This window comes from Phaenicophaeus curvirostris, chromosome 3 (genome assembly GCF_032191515.1).
Source record: "Phaenicophaeus curvirostris isolate KB17595 chromosome 3, BPBGC_Pcur_1.0, whole genome shotgun sequence".
NCBI classification, from domain to species: domain Eukaryota; kingdom Metazoa; phylum Chordata; class Aves; order Cuculiformes; family Cuculidae; genus Phaenicophaeus; species Phaenicophaeus curvirostris.
The window spans coordinates 80,541,346-80,565,020 of NC_091394.1; positions in this window are offsets into that span (position 1 = coordinate 80,541,346).

Sequence of the window (23,675 nt, forward strand, 5' to 3'; positions counted from 1 at the left end):
GTAACCAAGGGGCCATAAGGTTTAGAAAGCTTGTTCAACTGCCTTGTACTTACTGGAGAATAGAAGTGTTTTTATAATATGAGCATTAAGTAACTTGCGTGCTGTAAATCTATATCATATTTGGGTTTTAGGTGTTTATTTATTTACTCAGATAATTAGTCAAACACTCTAATTAATGAATTTTGCAGTTCTGATCATTCTGGATGTTGTTCATATGTGGCAATTCACTAGTACAGCTGTCATTTCATCTGTTACTGCTTCACTAAGATTGCATGAATGGCAACAACGTCCCCTTGACAAATTCTAATCTAAATAGTGGTGTCATTTTCATGACTGTTGCCACCATCCAAGATGATTCAGGTTTCGGATTTTATGCTGCCTGCTCTATATAGATGGCTAGGTTAAAGGCTCTATATTGAAATGTCCTTCTTATGACCCTAGATTTGATCTAGTAAAACAAAGCAGAGCTCCTGCTTAAAAACAAAGCAGCAGCAAAAATGTCCCCTGTGAGTTCAAAGCTTTAAAATGTGTTTAACTGATGGTTGCAAGAGACTGTGCCTTTAAAAAACATGTAAGATCTCATCCCTGTTATCTGGGAAGCAGCTTGGAGTACAACACTGTTACAGGATGGATGCTCTAAGATGCTAATCTTAGATTAACTTAGTTCAGTCCCATTGAAATAAAAAACTGCAAATACTGCATAGTATTATTATAGTAAATCACCCGATTCTAACTTGAGGAGATAGTGCAGATCCTTTCATTATATTAATTCACTAATTGGCCTTCGAAAATTATTTGCAGGTAGATTATATATGTTTCAGGTGGAAAATCAAGGAAAACTCATAAGTGAACCTGTGTATTTCTGTTCAGATATGTAGTATCTGCGTGTATGAGTATGGCATCTAGAGTTTTAAACCTTCATTAGTCTTTTTTTTTTTGATTTTACCTATATCTCAAGTAACTTGACTGCATTCTAGAACTAAAAATGTTGGGAAGCTGTGCTGTAGGCTGAAAGTACTTGGTGGTGCATAATGTTTTACGTCCAAGGTATTAAAAAATAGCATTGCAGTATTCTTGTGCAGCAGGCTTCTACATCTATGCTGCTGGAAAATGTTCTGTGTAATATTTTATTCAGAGGAAACTTTTAATGTAACAAGGTTAGACTGGGGCATACAAGTATATCAGTTTATCTGTAAGGAAGTTTGTTCTGTTTCTTGTTTTCAGTGATTTGATGACAAATCTCACCTCATTTGGCTGCTTCAAACCTATTTTTCACTACTGCTCAGCATCTTTTTGAGATTACTGTTTAGCACTTTGATTTGTGCTTGTATTTTGGCATAATTCCTACATAGTAGAGCTTACAAATTGATTTACCAAATATTTCTGATAAATTTCTTTTTACCTCAAAGATAAAATAAATTACTTGTATGAAGATGCATGTGTAGTCTTTGATAGAACTATTGAATTGCAGCAATGGAAATTCATAGTTATTTTTGTATTCAAATGAAAAAAAAAGCTAATCCTGTGCCTGCAGGGGAGGTAACTATGAAGTGCCCTGCAATCAGAGCAAGCAAAGGGTGCAGAAGACCAGCTGTGATACAGTGTGATCTTTGTAAAGTAACTTTCCAGTTCTAGTAAATGATTTTGTAATGTCACTGATGCTGTCTTGCATTAAAGAACAGGTTTTCAAAGAATGGGTTACTTAGTTAACTAATGAACCTTATTATGTTCTGTATTGTGCTCTGACAGTGACAAATGCTACACAAAAATATTATTAGCAAACATGCAGTCTCCTCTTTCCAAAATAAAAGACTATGTTTTCCTATTGTTTCAGTTGACAGAAAAAACGTGAGACTTTTGCAACGCCAGACTGTGTCATGATGACTTTTGTCTTTATTATTTTGCAGCCATACTTCGGTAATAGTCTTGATGGGAAGAGCTTAGTGTTGCCTGTTGAAGTAAAGGTCATTGAAGAGCCAGCAAAACCTCAGCTTCTGCCTTTGTCATACAAGTTACTGGGATTCTTAAAAAAACCTTTTGTCCAAATGTTATACAATTCATATTCTGTAGCTGCAAAAAGCACATCTTGTTTAGAATATATCCCTAAATCTCTTCAGTTCAGTGCCCAGAATATCTTGCTGTTGCTATTGGAAACTCTGTTATTAGTCAACGGAGGACTTCCTCTTGGCAGCGCTGTATTTGTGATGGCATCCATGTTTGCTAGTCACTGCATTTACAGTGGAACTTGCGTTTCAGCCAGCTTTGGAAGGGAGGGGAAAAGGAAAGCAAATTAAACTTGACTTGCTGGCACGAATTTATTAGCTTCTTGTTACTTGCACCCTCATCTTCCAAGAACACCAACTGTAGCTGCAGTCAGGTTTGCAATAATAATTCTTCTTGTAACTTGAGAGCTTCCATATATTCAGCTCTAAAACCAGCACTCCATTAAAATCTAAACTATAGATTCCAGTGAAACAGCACTATGCAATATGCATGTACCCCAGTGTGCAGGGAAAGGAAATATTGCTTGCATCGTTTAGTGTATGAATAGAATTTTAGGGCTGTTGCTTAACTACAGTCTATGTGCAGAATAGTCTTATCTAGAATGACTTTGCACCCTTTTGGATCTGTATCCTCTTAATAGGCTGGAGGTTGGACAAACCCCGAGACTAGTTTTCAGAAATAAATGGTTATTAATCTACCTGCCTCTTAAAAAAAAAAACCAGTGAAACAACAAAGAGAACCCCTGAATGACAAACCCCCAAACAAAACCAACCCAACACAAAACAACCAACCAAACAAACAAAAACCCCACCCCCAAAAACCCCAAGCACCACCCCACAAAAACAACCCAAACAAACAAAGAAACGACCTTCCCCCAAACCCCTGGTAGAGAATGTTGTTTTTCAGCTGCTGGATGCGAGATGGAAAACCTTTATCAGTGCGTTCCATGGAGGAATTTATTTTGTTCTCTGATGAGGGCATCCCCTGTATAAAGCAGTGCACTCCTTTTAATGCTTATCTGGAAGGAAGGAATGCTGGAGAGAGCGCAAAGGGCTGTTCGACCCATATGCCATAGTAGAACTTCCTACAGCAAGTCACAAAGAACTTGCCTGCCATGCATCAGCAGTTAGGATCCCACAGGCGAGCATTCCTGGTGAGCAGGCACCATCACAACTGAAAAGGGACCAGTGCAGCCTGGAGTCTACAGTAGTCGGTGCTCAGATGTGTGTGCTGAGAGACCCGACACAGCACAGGAATCTCCACCCAGCCATCTGTAGGGCCACTTACCATCATGAATCTGCCTGCAGGTTTCTGCCCCTACTAGCAGCTGTTGTTTCAATTTTCCTTTCCTCTCCTTGGCTTCCACATGGCAGGAATCTTGCAGAAAATTGATGCCAGTGTGATACCCTACCAGTTTCACCAGCAGTAGGTGTGGAGGTGAAGGTGCAGGTGGATCAGTTTGCTTTATTGATCCTGGATCTGTGAAGGTTTTGCATATTCTTAGCTTAAATGCACTCAATCACCAGTGCACACCTGAAGGTCAGTGTCTAAGCCTTTGCCTTGGACTGAAAGGACATCAGAGAGCAGGCCTGTCCTCTTAAACATCTGCAGTCTGCTTAGCTCACTTATGGGTGCTTGACAAAGAATCTAAGAGAGTGGATTTTATCCATGCTGATGACACTTATATAGGAAGATCCATAACTGATGTTATCCTGGTGACTGCAGTTCAGTTCTCGCAGTGACTGGACCTTTCTTGGCGGGGGGTGGGGAGAAAGAGCATGGAGTGAATAATGTAGGGAAAACACTTCCAGATGGGAGGCCCTTTATCACAGGTCAAAGGAATGGCTGGAAGGAGGAAAAGCCACCTTTTGAGCTTGCCTGAATCAGCATAGGTCCAGTAGTTCTCTTCCCTGTAAAAGATGACAAATTATGCTGCATAAATAACTAGAAGCGCGAGGCTGTATTGAAATAAAAAATAGAAATTGTGCAAAAAAAGAAAATGTTTCTTTCCCCTTCCCTGTGTAATTTAACTACTTTCAATGCGACCTTATTGTTATTAGGGTTCATTCGTGCCATTTGGCTAGGGAGTAGGCATCTGCCTCAGGGCTACCAGTGGAGAAAGGCACATTTAGAGTGGCGGATCATATGGGAAATATTCCTGATGGGCTTCCATCATGGCAGGTCATGACCTATTTGCATCAGCAATAGAAGCACTTCTTGTCCCACAGAGGGTGATTGCATAAATAAGATTCCTGTTAAGATCAAGGTTAATACTCCCCAAAGAATGAAGGATAATTTCCCAAATCTATACAGTTTTTCCCGTGGAAAGCTTTTAGGTTTTGGACGTGGTGTTTGGAATTGAAACTTTAAACCAAGCAGATGTAATCCTCCTGGGAAGAAACTGCAAAAGTCAACACTGAAGCAGTTCCACAAAAGTGCGCAGCAAGTAAAATTAACCATTACTTCTGTTTATTGAGGTAATTTATCTTGACACAATGGTGTGTTTGACAAGTTAGTTTATTCCACTAAATGCAGATATGACACTCAAAGCTGTCACTGGCCGTCTGAGAACATTTATTTCAGTTTAGACTTTGGAAATCTTGTAAATGTGGATGGATCAAGATGTGGGCAGTGGCATAAGAAATCTACCCAGTTAACCAGTATCTCTTTCCCTGGACAGCTGCTGCACTCTGTTCTGTTTAACTTAGGATCAAGAATTAAACCCATGAAAACTTATTAATAGGTCTATTAAAATTCAATAGCTGCTGCGTTCATTTAATTGTGTAATCAACGTTGTTATTCCTTTCATATTTTTATTGAATGTCTATTGTATGGACTGCTTGGACATTATTAATAGGCTTTATTGTAAGCAGGAAACACATTTGAAAGATTCAAACAGAGGATTAAAAGTCTGAGAAACCTATAAAGATCTTGGTCTTTCTGACTGCAATTGAGATAAATTGTATATAAAATGAACACAGAATTTCTGTTTTAAACATATCAATAACTTTAGTGACATGAACAATATTGTAATTGTAGCCATGCCAAGCTTTTGGATCAAAATTTCCCAGAAATGTGGTGTCTATGTGGAGCCAAAAGCTCTCAAAAGCTTTTAAGTAAACTTTGATTTAGTTAAGTGTAGGCACCGCCTAGACTGAGAAAGAAGCCTTTGCTTAGACAGATAATTTACTTCTCTTGGGAAGCTCCTGTATTCAGGTAATTTTGAGCCTGATTAGCTGTATGGAAGAAACAGCTACACCTATTATCAGAGTAGTTTCAAGGAACATCAAGGCAAACCATCTCAGTAAAGCAGAGATGTAGAGGCTGCCGTATGGGAGCAAACTTTGAGAGCAAATCAATATGTGATACCATCACTTTAGGAGGGCATTGGGTGACGAAGTCTAGCAAGAGATTTACATCTGTTTCTCACTAGGCCTATTTTTATGTAAAGTTTGCTGAAGAAAAAGCCCTCTGCGAAGAAAGTTTATTAAGGTTGGTTGATACCTGTGTTTCAGCTGTCTTACTAGAAATTGAATTTTTAGGGGTAAGAGCCTAACAGGCTGATGCGTGTCCGAGGCTGGTGCAAGAAGCAGTGTGATCTGTGGGTTCCAGCTTGAGACAACCCGGGCTGCCTCTGCCTATCTTACTGTGCTCTGACATCCACCTTTCTCATGTGCTTTCAATGCCTGACTGTTGTATTCAATCTTCTTGTATAATATGAATAGCACTTTTTAAAATATTCCAGAGGTTTTCCAGTTCAGAGGGAATCAATGATCTGATTTACTCCCTCTAACTCCAGCCAGCATACATACAAATATTTTGTTTAAAATGAACTGCTGGGCCCTATTCCTGGATTGCTACTTAGGCAACAAAATAAGGAATGGAGTTCTCCAAGTCATTGGCTCCCATTTGGCCTTGCTGGCACTTGTTTGATTCCAAATCTTTTTAAAAATCAGGCCACATATTTGAGTGCTTGAGTGCTTAGACGTGGATTTGATTCTTAAATTTAGGCACCAATCTTTCCCTTTTTTTTTTTTCTCTTTTTTAGTATTTTGTTTGCCAGACTCCTAAGTGGAAGCAGAATAGAGAGTTGACTAAATCGCCCTGGCTGCACGTTCGTAAACAACTGAAAAATGCCTTTTCATATATGGCCATCTATGCGTAAAAACATAGAAGAAAGCAACAGAAGTGACTGCTGACTAGTGCATCAAGAACAACATTTTAAATTAAATTAACGCAAGAAAGGCTGCACAGGCTGGAAATGATAGAATTTAGTAAAGTAAAAGGTCTACTTGAAATAGAGAAGATGTAAGAAAGCCTGTGCTCTGCTGGGCTTTGAAGCCATATAGTCTTTTTTTTCTTCATGCTTCATCCATTTCTGCAGTCTCTCGCCTGTTATGTCCCACAAGTTACATCTGTGGTGTTTTTTGGGAGCAGGGTTTCTGTCCATATGCTGTGGCCAACCATGACATGCGTGAGAATTGAGGGATGACATCTGGTCATGCCTGGGTGGTGGCTTTTCTTTTGTTTTCTCCTGTTTCCTTTTCAGTGGTGGGTGAGAACGGGTGGGTATGTTCCTTGGCACGGAACAAAAAAACTCCAGAAGGCTGCCAGATATTGGCTATGTTCACCTATTTCTGATCACTCCAGATAAATGAAAGACGGGAGCAGAAGGTGTAAGGAGGTTTCCATCCACTGTCATGTCCCCAGTGACGTGAAGAGAGCTATGGAACCAACTTTTCAGTGCCACTTGATAGGGGAGGAAGGGGAGCACAAACACCCTGAATGAGGAAGACTATTTAAATGGGAAGTGAGAGTATGGAGGACTGGCCAGAATGCAAGAATTTTGGTTTATAATAAATTTGTGGTTTGACTTCTGGTTTTGTTCCATATTTGAAAAAACCCAGAAACCTTTTCATTGCTGAAAGAGCCATACCCACAAGGTTGAATACACATTGGACTACCAGTAACCTGATGACTGAGTCATTTCCCTGGTTTGTAGGAAATCAAGGTTTAAGTTGTCTACCTGATTAAGAGACTTTGAACTTGAGTTTCTCATATTCCCGGCAAGTGACTTAACTGTCATGTTGCTGAGTCAGTCTCTGGCCTAAGGATGGCTGGAAAATGAGAGAACCCAATAGGAGAGACTGGCCAATAGCTTTGATGAGGTGGGTTTCTCTCTCACTAAAATTCTCTAATATAAACCTAATCCTGAATACACTCCAGTGAAACAAATGCTTTTCTAAGGAAAGCATCTGGGTTTTATGGGTCCTAATGACTACACTATTAATTGTGGTCTTTCACAACAGGACTTAGAATTTAGCATTTAATATACAATGGCTCAGAGGCATTAAAAATAATCAAGTAACTTCTGTCTTTTCTAGCTCACAAATCTGGAACTTTAGAGGGAAAGGAAAACACTAATCTGGTCTCAGTGCTTGCTCCCTTTCTTTGCTTGCTAATGCATTTGAGGCAGCTCAGGACAGCAGTCAATGCAGGCAGCTGCACAGCATAGGTGATTTCATGGAACTTTGCCTGTGTCTGAAAAGGCAAAGGTGGGCTGTTTTACTCTGAGCAGCCTGTCTGCCTTCACAGCTTTCCATTCAAACTGTATCTAGCAAGGGAAAGGTCAGGGTTCAAGTGTGGATTTGGGATGCTCTGTTTCCTATAGCTTTCCCTACTGTTCTTTATAGCCTACTACAAAAGCAGCACCTGGCTGCTCATCCTGATCATCTTCTTTTCCTCTCTGGAGGAAGAGACACCTCTTGAGTTGTGGCTGCTCTTGAGAGGAGGCATGAGAGCAAGCATCTGGGGTTTTTTTCCAGAGTGGAGTCAAGGTGGAGGAAGAAGCTTGTGTGGCTCCTAAAGAGTGAGAAGAAGGAGAGAGCCCTGTGTGAAAATCTGCAAAAAGGCAGTACAGACTGCACTATCTATAGGGACCAAAATAATCCTGGTTTCCTCAAGTTTAGATTATCCAGGTGGAGAAAATGTTGAAATCCTTGCTGTCTCTGCAGAGCCTGGTTCCCAGCTTCATCCACTGATAAAGAAAGTCACTACATGTGTGGATATTTGCAGGGACAGGCTGCAGCTCTGGTAATATCCATGAAAAAAAAAGGGACAAGCCAGGAAATATGTTCACCTGACAGATTTCTCTTTATGAGGACGAACGTTGAGAGAAAAAATAAGAAATTATGTTGATGCCTCTGGTAATTTAAATTAATTTTTGTATTTTGTAAACAATATACAGAAAATTACTTCTAAGGAGCGTAAAGGAAGAGAAAGGTGAGAAGAGAGATCCCTACTTCTGTACAGGTCAGTGGGAGCTGGCTGCATGGGTCAGCCTAGTAAGCCTTCCTTCTCTTGGCAGTTTGAAAGGAGAAGAAACATTGTATAGACACTTCAACTTTCTGTTATGAAGAACTTGATACATCAGGAAATACTGGAATGATAACAGAGCTTGAATAAACTGAACTATCTTTCAGGCATATGAACGCATATTCAATCTGTTACAATGAGAGATATCTTGCTAAAATATGGGCTATGCTATAGTTTTGTGAGTTCTGTTATTGACTTGGCTCTGCATCATGATGCAATTCAGTAATTTAGGCTTTTTCTGCTTCAGATTTCTCCAATATAAAATAGGATCAGTGGAATCTGTTGTGCCTCAAAAAAATCACTGGTCATAGGTGTTGCCACGAAATAAATACAGTGCTTATCAGTTTTACTCTGCTTAATTTGTTAAATAATGTATTACTAGTTGGCTGATCGTTCAGCTACACCTGTGTGGGGAAAGAAGTAATCTTAGTGTCCAGTCATTTCTCATAGGTAACAAAAAATTTATGTCACGTGGGTCACCCCAGTCAGTGCTTCGGGTAAAGCAGGAAAGTGTGGCGTAAATTTGACAGAATTCATGTACATTTTATATAGGTTCCAGATGTTTTAAGAGTTCTGTGCATTTGTTTAAAAGAACTGCTATTTTAATATTTGAAGTAGTTATTAATTGTTTTGCTCAAACTGTTATTAATAGTTGATGGATGTGTTATATGGATGAGTTTTGTTATAAATAGTTAATGGATATAAGTTAGCATGTCTTGCTAACCTAAAAATTTCATTAATTATTCATGGTTTATTTTCTCTACACATCAAGAGCTTTTGATCCTGTAGTCGTCACTGAGTTTATAAAAGATAATTTACCACCTAGATTAAAAAAAGATTTGTAATTGAAATATGTTGCAAGCAGAAGTTTCGTATCATCAACTGCAAAATGATAGATCACACAGTAAAGGAATTTGTAATAAAGTCTTAAAGGAAAAGTGGAGAAATGTTTCTGAATGTTACAAGGGTCACAGCTAATCCTGAAATGGATTGTTCTGTATACTGGGAGTTGGATTCAGCTCTGGTTTAACTCAGCAGGAGGTTTTATTTAGAGCTAAACGTGAACTTGGTGTTGTCAGTCATTATATTCTGTTAAAATACTGATTTGTATTCTATCAATCTGCTTTAGACCGATTTAATTTATAATCATAGTTTTCTATATATTGAAAGTGCTGTATTGCAAATACCTTGCAATGAATCAGGTACATAATGATTCAAGTGTGTTCAAAGAGCAAAACAAAATAAGAAACCAATTTAAAATTTTCTCTTATTTTTAAATCACCAGTCTGGAAAGTAAGTGACTGATTTTTTTTAATTATCATTAGGCAGCTCTGGTATAATTTATGTTGAGAAGTTTTGGCCTGTTTATGTGTGCTGGAATTTGCCAAAATTAGTAATGCGATATTCCATCTTTAGCAAGCCTATAGAGCAATAAATAATGACACATGACTGTATGTGAGTGTTGTTAGTTTAATTTTTTTTGTGGTGTTCATGAAATGCACCCATCTTCCAACCCAAATTCTGCAGTATTAGGCAGCAAGTTGTACTCTGAACTAAACCAGATGCTGATCAGCTCTGTTCCTATTATCAACTTGGGGCAGAGATGGTAACCAGACCTTATTTGAGATGTTAACATTTGGAACAGATTAACAGCAGTTAGGCTGAAATGAGAAACCTCCATTTTACTGAAAGGTTCAAAACATGTAATGCTGTAAAAAATCAGGCCGTCTGTAGTATGTTAGATAGGAATAAATAAGTTAACTGTAGGCCACACTTTCCCCTTTGCAGGATGTGTTGTTTCCAGTTTATGAGTTCTCTTTGAAAGGACATGTTTATGAGGTATAGTGAGGTTTAAGTCCTGATAAGCCATCTACTTGATGAGGTATAGTATATCCGAACTGGCTGTGCTTGTTCTTTGTGAGAGAGCCCTCCCCAGAGCCAAGCTGTACAGAAGATTTTTGTCTGGGGGACAAATCCCACAGGTGCTCCTGAAGCTTGGAGGCCCAGCATACTTTTGAATGCCAACCTTCTGCTATATTTGAAAGCAAACCCAATGAGGAGCATGTCCCAGAGGTACCCAACAGAGTACCTGGAAGGTATGGAGTTCGGTACGCTGCACACTGGAAAGTGGAAGGGTTCAATGGGGATGTAGTGAAAGCTTCACTCTTCTTAGAGTAAGGATGGGCTCAATCTCATGACCTATTTGTGAGGGCTGTAGAGTTATGGCTGCAACTATAAACTTCTACTATGTGTTATTTCTGGTGCTGTATTACCTTCCTCCTCGTATCCTATGCTTTTTTATTGGGAATACTGCTTTAGCAAGAATTCAATAGCAGGCTTCAGGTCTAAGGAGAGAGTCATTCTGCAAAAGTAATTCAGAGATGTTGTTGGTTCTCATTATGTCACCTGCTGTGTGGTTTTTCCATGTGACTAGTTTGAAAACATAACATTCAGGTTTGCAGAGAGTGAAAGTTTTTGAAAACTCATATGCAGAGCTTCTATGGATAAGTAGTTATTAACCATGTTGAGAGAGAAGAAGCTAGGACATTAACTAACCTGATAATCTGCTCAAATTGTTCATATAGTAGCCAGGTCAGCCAAGGAAATCACCAGCCATTGCTGCACACATGGAGAACTACACAGGGAAAAGAACCAGCAGTGAGGTGCTTTGTTCATAGGTGGAGGCTGTCATGGTGGTGCTGAGTGCTCGCCGCAGTAAGCTAAATGGGAAATTAAACTTAATCCACTGTAATTACACTGGGTAACCTATTGCATAGATTTCAGTTCAGTTTATGTTGACTTGAAACAGGTTTTGGTTAAGCGTATACCATGGCTGGATGTATACTCTGGAGCAGTAGCTGTGGTTTGGCTATGACAAGTTTTTACATACGAGCATAACTTTTTACAGGTGAAAGTTACAATCTTTGTAGGGACTAGCAAAGGCCACTCTTGTCTTTTGGAAAGAGGCAAATTTGTAATGGTGTATTGCTCTGGCCAGATAAGCAGCCAGGAGGGGTGCGTTTGGCCTTCTCTGTAGGAAGGCGAGAGGAGCCATGTGTGGCCAGGCAAAGCAAAGACACCACTGGGGTGAGAAACACTGTTAGGAAGACATAGAAACATTTACTCCACGCAAGCTTGTAGAGATAATATCTAAAGCATCTCTAAGCACAGACAGCAAAGGAAGGGATCCTGGAAGCATGGGATGACTGGCGGTCTGTAACACTCTGTCCATGTAGAGCAGGTACATGCTTGTGTATGCGTTGACTCATGCTACCGAGAGCCCAGGCTTTTGTTCCTGCTCTTCAGTCACAAAAAAGTAGGCCTTCTGTCTTTGAGCAAAGGCTTGCCTGTGTCCAGCGAGTTCTGGTTGGTGAGTGGGTTCAAACATGCCTTGAACGTAGTGCTGTAGAAACAGGTTTTGCATTTTTCCCTCCAGTAGCCCACTGCTGCAGCTCGCAGCTCCGGAGTGAATCTGCTTAAAAGTCACCTCAGGATTTGGTTTCATGTCATTATTTTTACTCTTTCCAAATTTATTATAGAAAATGTGTTTGCCTTTTTCTTAACCTTCTACGAATTTGGGCCCTATAAAAATTGAGCAAGCTCTTCTTGAATTACAGGTCAGTGTGAAGCCACCCCTGGCCATGGTGTTAACTGGAAGCTGGTCTGAATTTCAGGTTGTAGCTGGATCTCTTCCACACTCCTTATATTTCAAATCAGGAAGAATATTTTCAGATGGATAAGAAAAGCTGTAAATATTTTGCAAGCAATAGTATTTTCCATTTAAAAGTGAAAAAGCTGTTAGTATTTTGAAACATTTCCTCCTTTCAGATGGTGTATATGGACAGCTGAAAGGAGGGATGAATTTTCCCCCCAGATAAGATCCCATTGCAGGGGAGGCTTGAAGGTAAGCAGCTCATGACACTGGTACCTCAGGAACAGGCAGGTGGGCAGCTGTGAAGCATCGTAGATATGGCTGTATCTTCTTAAGGAAGATTTATTTTGTGCCTGAATTTAGAGTATTCAGCATAAGTTCACAGCACAAGATGGTGAAGCAAGAGCATAAGGTTAGCAAATAATCTGTGTTAATATCTCCTCTATCAAAATAGCTGCAATGATTCCATAAAGCAGGGACATTGCTTCAAGCAAGGAAGGCAGCATTTTCAAGAGAAACTCTGCAGCGACACTTTTGCACTGACAGTTCTGTGTGACCAACCTTTCACCTTTTCAGTCCTTCACTTCTCTGCGTTTCTTCAGCTCTGAGACAGACAGTGGGTATAAGGCAGTGCTACTGAGCTGTCATTTCAGCATCTGCCAGACCTCTTACCCAGTCTCATTTCTTGATAGTGACGTTTTGCTCAGCCTTTACCCTGGTCACTTGGAAAGTTGGCACATTTCCATAAGCAATCTTCTGCTCTGAATCAAAAATCATACTATTTCAAGCTACTGCATTTTAACTTCCCCTTGTTTTATCTCTGCATGTAGCATTCCTCTTGTAAAAAGTTCCTTAACCCTTTTAAGCCCCTTCAAAATATAAACCATTGCTGTTAAAGGTCCATTTTGCCTATTATAAGGAATCCAACATAGTTGAATTAGTGACTTTAAATATGGAGTTCATAACACTGTAAAATCTCAATCACAGTTTGCAATAGATTTAGATTTAAAACCAGCAAAAATGTAATTGCAGCATGAAAATTGGCAATGTTTACAGCCTTGAATTATGTTTCAGACTTTGGAAGGAAAATCGTTTGGCTTATTTTTTTCCACTTTCAGGAACACTATTATTTGCTGACTTAATGGTTTCAAATGCTGTTAAATGAAAAAAATATTTCTGGAGTAAGTGTATTTTGCAGGTGTTTTGTTCTGTAGTGTCTCTTGGAGTTCTGCAGTACGGCTATTTGTGAAAGCAACAGATCACAAACCTTCCTGAAGTGGCTTCCAGCCAGGGAGGTGTGAGCAGCCACAGTTGCTGGGGTGCGTGTGTGCAGCTGCCCTTGCTGGGAGTCACCCACCTACCCAGGCCAGTGTTTTGCTGTGCTGGATGGCTGCAGCAGCTGACACCATGCAGCAGTTCCTCTGAAAAGATTGTGCTGTATTTTATGCAAAACAGAAGGGGAAGGGTTCAGCTCTTGCAGTCTCAAGGACAAATGACCTAACATGTTGCACATATGCAGCCCAATCGTAACTGAAGTATTGACTGGATTTAATTACTACAACTGGAACCTAACTGGGCACCCAAACCCATGTTTAGCTAGGAGGATTTTTATCTCAGCAGGAGCCCATGGGACTTTCAAGTGATAAGTAAAAGAATGTTTTACATATTGTGGGATTTTTTTTTTAAAAAAAACTGGTTACTGCCTCAGACATTTTTTATTTTTTTATATATATAACACAATTACTTATTACTTATTACTGTCTCAGGGATGCATTTAGGTCAGCTGTGAGCATCATTGAAAAGAAAAAGCATCCTTTTCATGGTAAGTCTAATTAAAAGTAAACACCTCCTTCTCTTTCCCTCTCTCTCCAAATGAAGAGGCAGCATCCTCAGTGTGAGCTACACTAAAAATGATTGAAACACAGAAATTTGGTGCAGTGAGATTTCCTCCATCAGACATAACTGATGATTTTCCTGTCACTTCACTCCTTCTTGGTATGAACAAGGCAGATTTGATTTGGATTTGATTAATAGACATTTCAACTTCCTCTACTGAAAAACCCTAGAAGGTGCTACTTGGTCATGTGCTCTGAACATGTAGCTACAAGGTGGGAGCCACCTTGGAAAGCTGAGGTCTAGGCTATCCAAGGGCCCCAAGTAAAGAACTTCTTTCAAAGACGTGATTGCTTTTCTGTCTGTTATTTGTTTAGGAAAAGACAAGATAGGGTTTATTCAACACGGTTTTTTTTCTGGCCAAATCTTTTTTCTCAACATTTTTTTTCTTGCCAGAAATTTGCATTTCAAATAATAGAAAATGATTGTTGATGTTGTCGCTAAAATCATGAAAATGTAATTTAAGATTTTTCAAAAAAAGTTTTAACTGACACTTATATGATTAATCTCCTTAATTTTTTAGATGCATCTTTTTTTTCTCCTCTACTTATTTCTAAATGAAGAATCATTTTTAGGGAGTTTTCCTTATACCAGGTCGGATACTCTTTCCTGCCTACATGGTATCATTGCAGTAAAGGACAGAGGCATTAGATTGCAAATGTGCTCTGGGTACACACAAAAAAGAGACTCTTTTTATTTAACAGATTAAGAAGATCAACTATGAATACCTTCAAAATAGTTCCCTTCTGAGCTGGCACACATCTGCATACAATGTTCCCAATGTTCAAAGCAATTCTGCAGATAAATTTTCTGAAAAGCTGTTGAGGATCTCAGTCATTTTTGCTTTCATTTCTTCTACCAACAAAAAATTAGTTCTGTTGAGCATTGACTTGATCTTTGGGAAGAGGTAGAAATCACAGGGAGCCAGATGGGTGCGTGCTCAAACACAGTGATGTTGTTATTGGTTAAAAACTGCTTCACAGGCAAAGTGCTGTGGGCTGGTGCATTGCCTTGATGTTAACTGGCTGTTCACTCTTGCACTCTGACATTTTCTGACCGAGGGTAAAGAAACGTCTCTATTTGAACTTACGTCCACTTGTTCTGAGTGAAATGATCGAGTTGAGCCTTGTCTCTCTGTGACAGGTTACAAGATGTTCTATAACCATCTCTTTATCTCTCCCCTCAGCTCTTGGTTCACTCTTGAGCTACAGGATTAGTCTCATTTTTTGTGTGTCAGACCTCATATGTCGTGATACGTGACCTGTCCCAGGGGAGTTTCTAATTAAGACAGCATACAACAGGGAATGCAACAGAGGTTTGGAGTAAAGAAAGGAGAGCAGGCTGACGTAGATAAATGCACAAGTGGGCATTGGCCATTGTCACTGAGCGTGATTATAATCACTTAGTAATTGTTTTGCTTTTATTTTTCAGAAAATGTGCAAATATGCATTTTGACAGTGGAGTTGGCCAGAAACAGATGGTGATAAACTTCAGACTCCACTGCCTTCCATCCAGGATTGACAACCATCCCTGCTGTACAGTATATACCCAGCACAAGGGTTGGGAGAGCATGTCTTTTCCCCTGGCTTTGGCTCTAATCAAAAGGAAAGTGATTTTATGGATTCACAGGGGAATGCAATGTTGTATGAACACTAGTATAGAGAAAGGTTGGGAGACAACTTCTGGCAGAGGCTTATACATTATAATTTACAGAAGAGTCTTTCTGCTCTGAAAACTTAAAGTAAAAAATACAACTGTTTAAATTCAGCCATGACTATGTTGATATAGATCAGCACTTTATACCATGTTATCAGTTTCTGAAGTCATCTATATTTTGTCTGTGTTGGTAACATTCTGGGGCTGAACCAAGGTCTAAGAACTGGTTTGCTTTGGTTTTGTTTTTTTGTTTTCAACTTGTGAATTGCGAGGAGAAATGCTGGTCAAAGATTAAAGTTTTACAAGCATTTCTCATTCTCTTGGTGTAAGATAAATTCTTTACAGCGTAACTGGAGTGTCTTCACACATATTCCAGGATGGTTGTACCCATTGAGGCCAGTGCCTTTCCAAATAACACACAATTAACTTGCTGCCAGCTTTACGTATAGCCTTTAGTCAGAGATGTATGTCATTTCTATTTTACAGCTGTCCAGACACACTTTTAGAAAACCTAAGCTCTATACACCAGATGTTACTTAGTCTGGTGTGGTCTACCTTGGACCCATTCCAAACCTGCCTGCACATAATTTTCAAGCCCCAACAGCCCTGCAGTGCTGGAAGATAAAAACTGACCATAACCATACCCTTTCTCATACATTACTCAGAGTTCAGTTTAATTACCTGAAACACTACCAGATAAATAGTTCAATCAGAAGAATTCCACCTTAATGCTACCTACTACCACATCAATTTTTTTTTTAATTTGAGGCAGATTTTTGATTACTAGCTCTGTAGTCTGTGAAGTTCCAATCAATGACTAACATAGCTATCTAGAGAGGGTTTTTTTTCCTTAAATTCTAAATAATGGAGTATGTTTATATGGCCTTATTGGGCAAGGCATTCCATGAATTTATATGATTTAGTTTTATGTATAGATGGGTGGGGTACGTGTGTGTGATTTGGACTTGATATTTTAAAGTTTCATGCCTTTAATTTTAAATAGAGTCACCTCCAGGAAAAATATGATTTACAGAGCTGCTAAGCAACCAGTGGTACTGATAATACCCTCTCAAGAAAACATGTTTTTTCCATCAACGGCATTTAAGCACTTGCTTATAGTTAAGTGAATGCTTAGGTGCTTCCCTAAAGAATATGTCAGTAACCCAAAGATGGTTTTAAATCAATGCATTTGGTGCCTGTAAAGTCTCTTTCATAGACCCACTCCTGACTGTAGCCTCTTCAGAGGTATTTAGGTTTCTAGCCCTCCTTGAATAGCTTGTGGGCTTGAGCTTTTACCCTGAAAGCATAATTAGGAATACTCTGAAGTTATGTGAAAACCCTCCACTTTATTTAGACAGCATTTTCAGTGTGTCCATTATTATCCCATATTACATCTGTATTTTAGTATAAAAATATTGCAAAAACAGTTTAAGAGTTTGTTTAGTTTTTATTCCTTACTGATTCTCTTACTTTTCCTCATTATTGGTGTATGAGTTTTCTGCATATATTGGCTGTGATAAATTTGTCTCACTTGCCTTTGATGAAATTTTTAATTTGCATTACAAAACTGTTCCTTTAGTTTTGGAGAAGAAAGGTGTTCAGAGAAACAGCAAACCAAGGAAAAGATGAGTTAGTATTTGTAAGAAGTGATAACTGATGCTGAAAATGTGTAATCAATGGAAGCAGAAGCCACTTGGTTACGTATTCATTTTATCAGCACATAGAAGCAAGTTTAAGACCTGTGTGACAAATTAGGGTGAACAAACAAGTTTGATTTTGGATATTAACCTAACCACATTCCTTTTATGGGCAGTGTAAGGGTTGGCTGTTATTTCCCTGAATGAGGCATTACATTTTAAACAGTACTACTACTAAACTCAGATAAAACTGTTTAATGGAGAAAATAGATATTTTTGGCTCACTGTGAATAGCTGTTTTTCTTTAAGTGTTTAAAATAGAAATTTAAAAAAGTAATAAGAAATATTTCCAGCTAATGTATTCTCTTTTATCTATTTCCTTTAACTTGGGTTAATTAGACCCTTTGCTTCTCCCTTTTGATATAGATTATCTTCTGTTTCTGCTTTCATTTAAACTTTCAATTTTGTGATCTCCTTCATGGGTCAGAACTACCAAATGTTGCAGATTTTTGCCTCTTTTTGCCTAGTATTTTAAGAACACTTCCATTTGCCAAACTGCCTCCTCATTTGTGGCTACAGCTCCCTACTCTGTTTTCTCAGTGCTCCATCTGAGCCCGTGCTAAAATTGAAAGCTTTGGGGTAAAATAAATCTAAGATGTCAGTGACTTAAACCCAGTGTTGTAAGTTTAAGATGTTTGCCTAATATCACATCACCGAAATGGAACAGATAAAGATGAAGTGTAAAGTATATGTACTGTGGCTTGCAGTTAAGTGCAGTAATTGGAGAATGCAGGCAGCAGATCTGGGAAGGTGATAAGGTAAGCAAAAGCTTCTTGAGAAAGGTAAACTCTCTGAAGAGCTGACAGTGATATGCACTGACTGGAAGGAACCCAAAATTGTTTTAGCCTTTAAGCATCCAACAGACATTGGAGTAATTGAGTAATCATACACTCTGGGTCCAGTATTCCTGTCACTGATACCCCATGCATCTCAGTTATTGGTGTAATTAAAATCTGATAGCCACATAATGGACCAAATGCTCTTCTCTACTTTTCGTAAGTTGCCCTGTTGGATTCAATATGAAGAATGTTTGCTTAAGTGTGGTGAGCAGGGTTTGTGTCATGAGGCTCATTTTCTTTCTCAAAGCTGCATGCACTGTGCAGTGCCATAGAAGACAGAATACTTATTTGAAAGGAAAATAAATCAAAGCACCACAGATTAGTTTAAATTCTCAAAAAGGTGTAAACTTTTCAGTTTCTTCCAGTGTTTAGGCAGTTTTCCTTAACATTTATGCCAAAATTGTCCCCAAGTCTCTCTTACTTTTGGTGCCAGCACTTTGAAATGTGTCAGATTCTGCATCGTAAAAGATGACGCCTCCTCCTATGCATTTTTCAGAATGACAGCTTCTACCTTTCAAGGGTCATATGGGTCAGAAATTTTCATTAAAAAATATTTGAGTACATGCCACATACCTTGTCTGTTTATTCAATCTTAATATTCAACAAAAAATTTTCAATATTGCTAAGCAGCCAGATCAGAAAAATCTCATTGGAGCATGGGAACATCTTTTTGTTCTAGTTTTGTATATAGCACCTCATACACTGAGGCTTGGGGCGCATAGGCTGCACTGTTGGGCAGATAATAAATACTAATAATCAGGAGAACTTTAAGGTGTGACTTTTGCAATGAGCTTATAGCTTCATGAGACAATCTGGCCCTGTTTTCCCAGTAAAACAGGGTCAGTGGGCTTGCTTTCTTCTCTCTATTAATATGCATGAAGTGCTGTATCACTAGTAAAATGGATCTGATCAGCCCTACACTCTGCAGTGTGTGGAAGGGCAGGCCCACAGCTTAATGCAGATAATTGTCCCCTGCAGAATTTTTCCAACTAGTATTAAATATGCATTGAGGAAGGCTTTTGGTAATGCTGTTTCTTGAGATGATGTGAGTTAGTTAAGCTCTGGATTTGTTCAGGAGGCTTCCTTTGAAACTACCTCCACCTCTCTGCTTCCCCCAGCAACAGGGATGTTTCAGGTCACCTCTAGTAAAGTGACACTGATCTGGAAAACTTAATTAGTCTTTACAACTTCTAGCAAACTAAACAAAGCATGGCACTGCTGTGCAGTTAGTTGTATGGCATGACTCTTAGCACATTGTTTCTTCATAGAAGGATGCACATGGAAAGGGCATCTCCAGCAGTCTGGGGAAGAGGATGGCCAAGGGACTGCTCTAAAAGCCAACATAGATGAGAGGACCCTCTTGAAGGAAAGAGAGGGAGGATACAGCTGCATGGACGCAAGCTGTGCTGTGCAAAGCCAGAACACAAGCCAGAATATTTTATGTGACAAAATAGCAACAGCTATGTGTGCATCGGGTGAAGGGAGACAAAAAATTGTTCTCTCATTTTAACCTCCATTCACTGAGGGTCCATATGTAGCTGAGATGTCTTGTTCCCTTTATACAATGAAGTAGCGTACCAGCCTCCCAGCCTCAAATCCTGCCCTCCATTATGATTCCTGCAGATAACAGCACCTCATGTCCACGTGTGGGTCACTCCATCTAAGTGATAAATGCCACAACTTTCAAAGTTTTCACATCTAGAAAGAGGAGTGAAGTTGCAGGAAGAAAAAATGTTGCAGTCTGCCTAGTATCTTTAAGATGTGGCTTTTCCTCTCTCTCTGCTCTTGTGAGACCCCACCTGGCATAATGTGTCCTGTTCGGGAATTCCCAGTGTAAGAAGGATATGGGCCTGTTGGAATGGGTCCAGAAGATGGCGACAAAGATGATCAGAGGGCTGGAGAATCTCTGCTATGAGGACAGGCTGATAGCGTTGGGGCTGCTCAGCCTGGAGAAGAGAAGGCTCCAGGGAGACCTTATAACGACCTTCCAGTATCTGAAGGGGGCCTACAAGAGAGCTGGAGAGGGACTTTTTACAAGGGCATGTAGTGATAGGTTGAGGAGGAATGACTTTAAATTGGAAGGGGGAATATTTAGGTTACACATCAGGAAGAAATTCTTCACACTGAGGGTGGTGAGGCCCTGGAACACGTTGCCAGGGAAGTTGTGGATGTCCCCTCCCTGGAGGTGTTCAAAGCAAGGTTGGATGGGGCCTTGAGAAGCCTGATCTAGTGGGACATGTCCCTGCCCATGGCAGAAAGGTTGGAATTAGATGATCTTTAAGGTCCCTTCCAACCCAGACCAAACAATGATTCTATGATTCCTATCTAACTGCACAACTAAAGCTTACCCTGTGGCTTTCATCAGCTCATATCTTGATTTCTCTACATACTTTTTCTAGTTTTGATAAATGCAGTCTTGCCCTTTGCTTCTATCAAGCATGTTGCTGCATGTGTAATTTTTCTGTCTTGTTGCTTTGTCCATGAGATTTCTCTTTGCAATACTTCCCTGTCTCCCTCTTTATCATTTAAAAAATAAGTTCATTTGTCTCTGTTCTTATAAGTTTTCTAAACTGTGTCTTCATCCTGCCCATCATTCAGTATAAAGGCTTGACTTCATCTTCTGTTACCTACCTGTTAGATTTTTGGATAGAAGTTCCCAAGCTCTTGGTGTTTAACAGTATGGGCAGGACCTTCTGACCACATGCCCTCCCTCCTTAGAGCTGTATGCAGATCTTACAATAGAAAATAAGACAAATATGAATATTAATTTCTGATATCTTTTTGATCTGTATCTATCCATTACCTTTTGTTTAAAATTTGATTGAAACCCCAAGTTTTGCAAATAGGATTTGCCTCACACCTTGAATTTTAATATGTCATATGAAGCTTGGTATTTTTTATGAATTTGGGTTTAAATTCTTCTGAGGGAGGGATCATATATTTTTTAAGTGAGACAGATTTAGCTGTTATTCTAGTACAGAATATTTTTAAAAATAATAGTACTTGGAAAAATGCCTGACCCTACTTCTTTCTGTAGGAAATATACCCTATCTTTTGCTGCCTCACAGTGTTTGTCTGTTTACAGATGTACTGCTACACTTTTACAGGTCTGAAATAGTAGCTCCTGACTACTATTTCTGATTTCAAAGTAGGTGTTGATTCCAGCAGTTTCCCAAGATGACTTTTTAAAGTTAGAATCAAAACAGAATCTGGTTCAAGTATATGACCAAGAGGATATGGGACATATTTTCCTCTGTTTAATTCTGAATGCTGCTAGAAAAAAACAGATAAAATTAAAGCCAGTCTCTTCCTAAAAGTTTCTTCTAGAAAAATTCACCTGAACAGAAATAAAAAATCTATGTGATTTTCTGCAGCAAAGTTTTATTGCTGCTTTCTTCCTTCTTTTGCAAGCACACAATTAATTCCTTCAATGCAAATAATGAACCACAAATCATACAATATGTATGATTTTATTCTAAAAATGGATCCAGCTGCCTTAGAGATTTGTAAATGTTGGAATAATATATGAGATTGTCTTTCCCAGTGCCCCATAAAGGTTAGACTTTTCCATTGAGACACGTCAGCTAAGGTGATTATGCTGTAAGCAGACTAAGCCTTGGGATTTCACAGCAGATCTCAAATGTATTTAGTAAGCCTAATTATCTCATTTAAAACAGGAATTTGCTATTTATTAAAAAAAGGAATACCTTTATATTCTTTATAGTATTTCTATAGGACCAGTTAAAGGTAATTAAATGAAAAAAACAATGTAATAAATTCTTGGAAACAATCCCCTATAAATATTGCTTTATCATTTGGCATTCTCCTCTCATTTCCACCGGATACCAGTGGGATTTGTATATCCGCTTCCTTTATGTTTCTAATTAAGAAACCACATCAGATTTGTGGAAAACCTACACAATCTGTCACTTTGCTGACAAACGAGCATGCTTCTCTGACCCCTATCCCCATCAATCTGAATAGATCCAATTTCATTGATTTATATCAAATAGAATTTCATTGATGGCTACTGCACAAATCCGTGGTGACTTTCACATTTTGTTTCACCTAAATGATGATTGGGTGGAAAGTCTGTTTAAAAGTGACTTTGCTCCAATTTTTGAACTTTGGCTTATGGCAGAGAGGGGAAAAAGAGTTTAGTCATTTTTATTCCCAAAGAGTCATAAAAGTCATCACTAAGTTTTGCAAGGTATTTGGTTCATGTAAACTCAACACCCCCCTCCTGAAGTCTGACATTCTATCGTGCCTAAAATGCAATTGATTCAGAAAGTGGCTTTAATAAACGTAAGATGACTAATTAGGATAGAGGTATTGCTATTTTTTAAAAAAAATCTTTCTTTGTAAAAACTTACCTCCTGCCAGCACCACACAACTTCCAAAGCCAGGCTGAAGTGCATGAAAAAGTTGAAAACATTTTGTTTGCTTCCTTGTAAATGTTGAGTTGAGCATTTTCTCCTCTCTGAGCCGGACTTGTGCCCAGAAGCAGGAGGGTTATGGGGCTGCAACACTCTCTCTCTCTCTCTCTCTCTCTCTAACTGTGCCCTGCACATTACACTCCCACCCTCAGGATGGACGCGCATCCTTGGCTGCCCACCCTCTCCCCCCTGTCCCTGCTTTAAATTAAACAGGCTGAGAGCAGACGCCATGGCTTGGGTTGTGCTCTTGCAGCTCAGCTCCTTTCATCCCCTGGACTGCTTCCTACTGGGAAAAGTCCTTGGGTCCAAGCTGCTCCTGTGGTGTGCCCAGGCACTGCCTGGAGTGGGAGCAGCCTGATAAATAAACAACATGGACAACTACATGCCTGGCCTGGTTTGATTTCCTCTTATAACTACTGTGAGTGCTACTGCATTGAGTCCCACCAGCAACAGGGCACAGAACTGAGAAGGAAGCAGGAGTGGACGGTAGGGCGGTGAGGTGAGTGCGTGATGTGTCTCCCCTCTGCTCCTTGGCTAGCCCCATGTTTTCCAATTCTCACATTTTTAGATGACACTTTGCATCCCTTACTCATATTACACTCACTGGTTAGGTGAAGTTCACTGGCATCCAGGCTGTTGTGTGATGTTGAGTACTGATGTGGTGCCGGCTTAAATCCTGCTTTCATTTTCCTGGACCTCAGGTACATCTGAAAAGGAGCTGACAAGTGAACAAGGACAGTTCAGCTGCCCAGCATTCAGGGCCTGAGAGCACGCCACCATTGCCTGAGAAAGCAGGGTGGACTATATTTTTGAAGCACCAGAATGTGCGTGCAATTGCCTCTATGCAAGTAAACTAGGCAGTAGCCAGGGTCCTCCCTGCCTCAGGAAATTTTGGAGGGCCTCTAGTTGGCAAAGGAGTTGTCACAGCCTGGATGTAGCCTGCGTAGTTTGGGATGAAGGAGTTCGATGGTGCAGGTGGGACTGTCCAGCACCCACTGGCCTCAGTGCCAGAGATCACACCTGGGCACAGTTACATCATCAGCCATCACATCACACAATCTTCACAGGCAGCAAAAGCATGTAACAAACTCCATGTTTATACGTTAGAGTTTTATCCATTGCT